Here is a 7,796-nt window from a genome sequence, read left to right as displayed (position 1 = left end):
ATTAAATTTTAAATATAAAATCTATACATTTATAACATTTTAATAAATAAACGAATAATAACATGGAACATAATCATTTTGAATTTATCAAAATACAATCTGAATTGGAAGCAAACTTACAGAATATTATTTACATATTGATCATTGGCAGTGAAAGCAATGGAAAGTTATTTTATGCATATGATGATATTTGTACATTGCAAATACTTTAATGTCTAGACTATTATTCACTGAATACGTTATGTAACAAAGTATTATAATAAAATTTTTATTTGGACACGAAACTAAAGAATATTTAACGATTAGCCGTATAACGGAAATGAATAATTTTTATTCCCCGAACATTTGTTTTCTTACAAATATGTACGTATATTTTTTTAAACCAAAATTTGTAGCATGGAATATTAAATAAAAGGAACTAAAGAAATTCATAGTTCCATTATTCTGAAATATTTACTATGTTTGACACCTTAAAGTCGTCAATAGTTCTTTTTTTTTTTACTCAATATTTTCACTTATTGCTATTAAATGAATACCATTTAACTTTCATTTATGATTACTGTACTAGTATAATAAAAATAATTATTAAATTTAATTCTATAATTACATTTTAACATTTAACATATATTAAAATAAGAAATTGTATATATGTAATTGATATAGTCACTCAAGACAAAAATCTAATTTTAAAAAAACTAGCATTTTATCAAATAAATAATTTGTATTCAATGTTTTAAATCATTTAGTTGTGAAGTATTATAACTGGAACTAGAAATAAGACATATTTACAACAATCAACAAATAATTATTCAAAAATCTTTTGAAGTTCTTTAATACACTCATCTTCCAAAATTCTAAATTTTTAAAATATTTTTAATATTCATTTAGTCTTCAATGAATTACTAATTTATCAAAAATGCCCTGTAAACTTTCTCGTAATTTTTACAAACTGATCATAGTTGTCATCTGTAAGAACGTAACAAATTCCATTTTGTTTTTGATTCGTATAAATCTTATAAAACATTGTTTAAAATTTATAAAATATTATTGCTGTAATTAAGAACTTTTATTTTTCAAATTGAAACAAAAATTCTATATATTTTTATTGCAATACTATTAATTAAATCAGGGGACCCCAAACTATTTTGATGGTTGGCCCCTTTAAGGAGTCTTCAATCTCAACTTTTTATTGACCTACATTGTTGTTTTTGCTAATGCATATATGATGATGATATTAAATATTAATACTAGCTCACAAATAAATAAATTTGGTGAGCTAGTATTAATCAATACACAATTTTCATAGAAAAGATCTACTTAGTGTGTAAATTTAATATCCTGATCTGTCATGTACCATACATAACTAACCCACCGGACGAATAATTTTTAACAAACCATTTTCAATTGACATCCGACTACTTTTTGACCCTCAAAAATGCCTCGTTGACTCCTGGGACTAATATTGACCACTTTTGGGATTCCTGGTTTAAACTGTCATTTAAGATATAGAATATTTTTATATTTTCAACTTTGCATTCAACAATGAAAATTTGTCTAGATTTGCCCTTATATTTTTTCAGTTCTTTTATCTCGTATAAAAACATTTAATAATATTTAGTCTCGTAACAGTAGTACGGTACACGGATTTTTCCATCATGTTGTAGATAAATAAGTGGCAAGAGATACGTATTCATAAAACGTCATCTCCATGTTGTCATACATGGAAAGTGTCATAAAAATAGAACAACAGAAAGTGTCATAAAAATGAAGGAAATGATTATGTTGCGAAAGAATTAAAACAGTTGTCAACACATAATACTTAAGGTAATTTAGTATTACCTAGTAGATTGCTCTTTCGAGTAAATTATACATTAATTATTAATAAATTAAATTAATATTGAAAATTATTTAGAGTAAATAATTTTCAATTAAATTTATGAAAAATAAATCTAAGTAACAATAACTACTGTTTGATCTAACCTAGAATTGATTTCTTTTAGTAGTATTTATCGTTACTTATTCACAAATTTTATTCCATGGCAATGTCTGTTAATAGTAATCACAAATTCAACATTTAAAAAAATATTTATGTAAATATACTACTGTACTAAAATTCTTAAATTTCAAATGAATATAAATATTCTCATAACCTGGAAAATTTTTAGTGTATATAATATACAGCGTGTTCATAATTAAAGTTCACATTTTGAAAAAAATAATGGAACTAATCAACAGAATGACATTATATTTCATAAGAACACTTCTGTGGTGATGGAATTTTATTTGAAACCAAAAAAGGTAGTTACAAAAATGTCCAGTAGGACAGTAATTGGCATTGCAACACTAATCAATAACTCAAAAAAAGTCTCAAAATTTAGATAGACACAGTATGCTGAGTTGTTATGCAACAAGCTTGATATGTTGGCCTCCATTAATTCTGTATACACTATAGAGTTTCTGACTACTGTACTGGGTCATTGAACATATGCTTTGGCAATTTCAGCATGTTGCTGACAATGGAGTCCAACATACAGATCATGCTGTTGTGTAGCCATATAGTTTTGTACCATGTGCATTGTAAGTTTTGAGATATTTTGAGTTATTCACTATGGTGTCACAGCACCACTTAATGCCTCAGTGGACATTTTTCTAACTTTTTTGTTTTCAAATAAACTTCCATCATCATAGAAGTCTTCATGTGAAATATAACTCAGGAACTAATCATAGAATGATGTTATATGTTTTTAAAATGAGAACTTTAATTATAAACGTCATGTATATATCATGCATTCTACTGCATGAAAAATACATTTTACTGTCTGAAAATCATATTGACTATGTTTTTTATATCAATGTAAAAGCACAAATTAAACATGGTTGTGAACATATTTCTTTCTCTGATCTCAGGAAGGAGAAAATAAAATAAGAATTAAATATATTCAAGCATGTACTGTACTTTGTATTATATTATCTTTCATATAATCAATTTATTACTTTTGTTGAATTAAAATAAATTAAAGACAGCATTATATTTCATAATTTTGATGACAATGATGATAACTATTTTCCTTATTTGCAATAAACATTTTGGCAGCGAATACCTTAATACTTTGATTTGTAAGTTGAACACAGATTGATTTCGTTTTAGTGTCATCACAATAGATCTGCTTATATTTTTGTAATAAATTCTAATTATACTTTGTTCTGTAGAATTTTTCATTTCAATCATAAATGTAAATTATTGAAAAATGTCATTCTTATAAAAGTTTTACTTTATGCATTTAATTTGTTTTGTTATTTATGACAATGCTCAGAATGCATACATATAGTATGATCGTGATGTACTGTACTTGGTCAATATGTGAATTCAAAATCACATATCATACGTATATTTATTTATTTTATACAATTTGTATTATAAATTATTATTATTATATTATTAAAGCAAGTTTATAGATAATAGTCAATTTTGTACGTATAATTGAATAAATCAAAATAATGCAATTAGTGATATTTACATGATCATAAATACATACAATAAATATAATTAATCTGTAAACTATTTGTGTAATTAATTAAAAATAACTTTCAGTTGGATGTTTTTTAAGAAAATAATTCATTTTGTAAACAGTTCTTATAAATTTTTATTACAAATTTCATTTAATTTTATATTAATTATGCTAAGTTTTTTATGTTTAGCACTTTTTTATTTTTAATTAATTTATCTTCATAAAGTAAGTAAAAAAAATTAAAAAAAACTAGTTGTTGCCATTGTCAAATGCTGACATATCTGAAGAACACATCCTTCCAAAATTTAATTTATTTCTTTGAAATAACTAGTCTTAATTTGTACAAATCATAATCACACTATACACTATATCATCATTATAATCTCTATTGATATTATTATTATAAAGCTGTCTTTATGATATTAATGTAAGCAAATTTCAGTCATGAAGGAAATTACAAGGAAATAATTAAAATTGAAATTACAGTGATTATACTAATCCATAACACATACAAACATGTATAAAAAGCTATAAAATAGAAATCAATGATAAATTTTCTAATGTATTAATAATTTAGTCATTCATTTTTGTAAATTTTAACTGGAAAATTATATTAATATTTTATTATTCAAAAATGGTTGGTTCGTTATTCATTTTTTGGAAGACTCCGAATGTCGGGTTTTTAATTTCATTCTCTATTGAGATACATTTTGTTAAAAATTTAACTTTTTTTGTAGGTTTAAAAGTATGTAATTCTATTTCTTGTTCTAATTGTAATTTATTATTGACTTATTCTAAACTAACATTTAAACTATTACCATCTGATTATTAAAAATGATCATCAAATATATCTGAATCTTTTTATTGACTACTATTTGTATACTTAAATGATTCCCATAGTCTTACTTAATCATATTTTCTTTTTACTTGGTTTTATTTTATGTGTTTTCTAACTAATTACTTTACACTGGAAACACTTCTTCCAGCAGATAATTTCTTCAGCATATAGATGTCCCCTCTTCATGTACAAGAACAAGTTTATTTGATCTTTTGAATTCCAATCAGTGAGAGATGGTTGAGTTTCTATACAACTGAAAAGAATTTTTTTAAAAGCTGATGATCAATACCATTCAATTCAGATTCAACATATTTCAAAATTTGATTCAGATTCAAAACATACAAAAACATTTCAAATAATAAATGTTCATGGTTAGCCGTTTTGATGCAATCTAACTTTGTGTAACTAAAATATTTCTTCATAGCTGTCCTCATCCCTTACATAGCATATTAGCATATGTGCTGCGTAAAGCCTGCAGACTTATTTAATTAACCAAATACCTAAACACAGTCACTTTTCAGGCCAAAAACATTAGTTTCTTCAGCATACAATCTGCTGTAAGTAATATTTGAAGCATAAAGTAATTATTATTTACAGTTCCAGCTTCTGTTTGTTTTGCTTTCTTACTAAGTGAAGTAAGAAAATGTATCAAAAAAACATGGAAGTCTCTTTACAATTTTATATTTTTATATGAAGTTTTTATACAAATTTTTACAATTAAATAAAATAAAACTCAATTAAAACCAATAATAAATTTTATTGGTGTTCTGTTGGTTTCTGCTGGGTGTGGAAACCAATAAAATATCCATATTGATTTTTGTTGGTATAAATATTTTCTTATAACAACAGTTTTTATTGGGAAGATCAGACAATAGAAATTCTTGTAGTAATATATGTCAATAAAATTTTTAATATTACCAGTGACGTAATTAAAAAGAATAAATGAGAAAATAGAGAACATTAAGAATGTTTAATATTTATTTTAATATTTTCTTTGTTTAACATTTTGATAATTAAGAAATCATTGCTTGTTTCAGGAAGCCAACATCTATTAAATATTTATTAATAATAAATGCTGACTTCATAAAAACAACCAGTGATTTCTTTATTTATTTACAAAATTGGTGCCAAGTTTCATAACTTTTTATAATAATCAGTTGTGTATATAATAAAAGTACTTAACTCATTATGAAAACAACTACACATACACCACACACACAAAATAAATTACCTAACATTGAACATTTTTGAGAAACTAATCATTTAGTTTTGAGAAACAAAACTAAAAACTTTTTAAATCTTATTTTTATTGATAGATAAGATCTAAAAAGTAAATATTAATCTTAGTAATCTGAAAATTAGACAAAAACTTCTTCTGATTGCAGCACCGGGGTGAAATTACTGCTATCTGGAACCTGTAACCGGTGCGTAACACATATACACTATACAAATATGCATGTGTTATGCACCGGTTATAGGTTCCAGACAGCAGTAATTAGTAATCTCAGTTTTTTCTTTCCACAATAATAATGAATTGGATGCTTGATGTCTTGGTTGTAACGTGAATTCTTAATTCTCTTTCTACCCAATAGTTGTTGTTATTATGAAATAGTATTTGGTCTATTTTCCATGCATTGGACCAACAGATCCTACTGGTGTAATGAAATTGTTGGTTGAATAGCTTCTATGGGTCTAAATCATCACATAAAACAATAGAAAATTTTAACAAGGTTGAATTCTTAATTGGTTCTATGCTGCTAGCTGGAGTGGATACTTTTTCAAATTTCTCAAGAATAATTATGGATAACTTAGCTGTATGAACTAAATTAAATATCTGATTTGAAAAATTAAATTATATTTTTATTTCTTATGAATTTTTTTCGATATTTTATAACCTTGACATACAAAATTTTAAACTATAGCAGAGGAATTTCAATTTGACATCATCTCAATAACTAAGTAATTAAGCAAAATATTTCAAGAATATAAAATTTACCAAAATATTTTGTAAGGTAATAGTTTTACAGCTTATTTTTTATTTTAAAAAAATTTATTTTGTCACAAATATTAACTATAAATTCTCTAAAACCACATAACTGAGGACAATGATTTATATATAAAGGTGCCTTGAATTTTGGAAATTCATCCAGAAGTCAATTTTGGTATAATTCATCCTTCCATGCATTTTCAGCTGACAAAACTTTTAAGATATATGGTGACACTTTCTACCAATTTTGGGTTTTGATAAAATCAAAATCATTTGTAAAAATTAATTTTTATTTTTAGTTTCTGTTTAATCAGCGACTAATGTTATATGTGTTGTAGCATATTCACTGTAAACACGAGTAAAAAATGTCTCTACTTTAGAAAGATATAATTTTTCTTTTTAGTTCTCTGAAATGAAACTCCTTTAGACTTTCAACTTTTGTACATACTTTTAGGAACATATTATAAGCAATCTCAAACTTTCAGAGGTTTTGATGTTTAGGTTAAACTTAACTTTTATCTGCAACCAGTGATAATTAAAGTTCATTGCTGCTTCTTTGAAATAAGTTTATGGATTCTTAGCGCTTTTCCACAAAGGACGACAATCGCACTTACAATATTGTTTATTGTTTGTTATTTATTGATAACAGTCACTTCGTATTTGGGGGTTTTTATTTGAATCTGAAACCAAAGAGTGAAAAAAGCAACTAAGCATTTTGCATTTCTTTCGTAATATTTCGTGTAACCACCCAAATTTTCTCATGAACCATCAATGGTCCTCAGACCACTGGTTGCCGACCGTTGAACTAAAACAATACAATGTTAATAAAATTTTTGGAACTTATCATGTTATATAAAAAAAAATCAAATCTAAATTAGATTCTTAAAATTTCTCCATTTATAGTAACTGAATTTCTATAATATTTGAAATAATATGATTGAGATTTTAAAAATTTAGATTATTTGCAGTTGATATAATTATATTTTTTTTATAGAATTTAAAGATGTTGGAAAAATTTAATGTAATATAAACAACATGAAATTTGGCACTAGTAGAATTATAAATTTTATTTAAAATATTTAAAAACATATTAATGACTATTTATCAATTATTTACTTAGCAAAAACATTGATATTATTACCTTTTTGGAAATCTTTAAAATTTAAGAAACTCATTCTGCATTAAAGTAATCAAGATGTGATAAAATATTGTTTTAAATAGTTTGTGATGACATTGAAGCATTCATATTTCTAATTATAATACTAGATGCTTTGATGAAACATTAATGATTAGTTTATGATAATTTTAGCATTCTGTTCATATTTTTTTTATATTCTGTTATATTTTTTCTGTTCATATTTTTATTTTATACATATATATAATTTGCTTATACAATTTTCTTCAACTTATTGACTTGAAAATTGTCACATAAAAAATAATATATAAAACAATAATGCCTTGT

General features: G+C 24.6%; 1 protein-coding gene across 1 annotated transcript in view; it reads right to left on the bottom strand.

Moving 5' to 3' along the window:
- Window positions 1-4,420: 4,420 nt before the first annotated feature.
- The window catches only part of LOC136970461 (proteolipid protein 2-like), a 35,712-nt gene continuing 32,336 nt past the window's right edge, over window positions 4,421-7,796 (bottom strand). The window contains exon 6 of the mRNA XM_067264898.1: window positions 4,421-4,600. The gene's annotated coding sequence lies outside the window, so the exon portion shown is untranslated. The remainder of the gene's footprint in view (window positions 4,601-7,796) is intronic.

This window comes from Centruroides vittatus, unplaced genomic scaffold (assembly GCF_030686945.1).
Source record: "Centruroides vittatus isolate TY-2023 unplaced genomic scaffold, ASM3068694v2 contig_199, whole genome shotgun sequence".
Classification (NCBI taxonomy): domain Eukaryota; kingdom Metazoa; phylum Arthropoda; class Arachnida; order Scorpiones; family Buthidae; genus Centruroides; species Centruroides vittatus.
The sequence above is the reverse complement of the archived record's forward strand: the minus strand, read 5'-3'. Positions and strand labels throughout refer to the sequence as shown.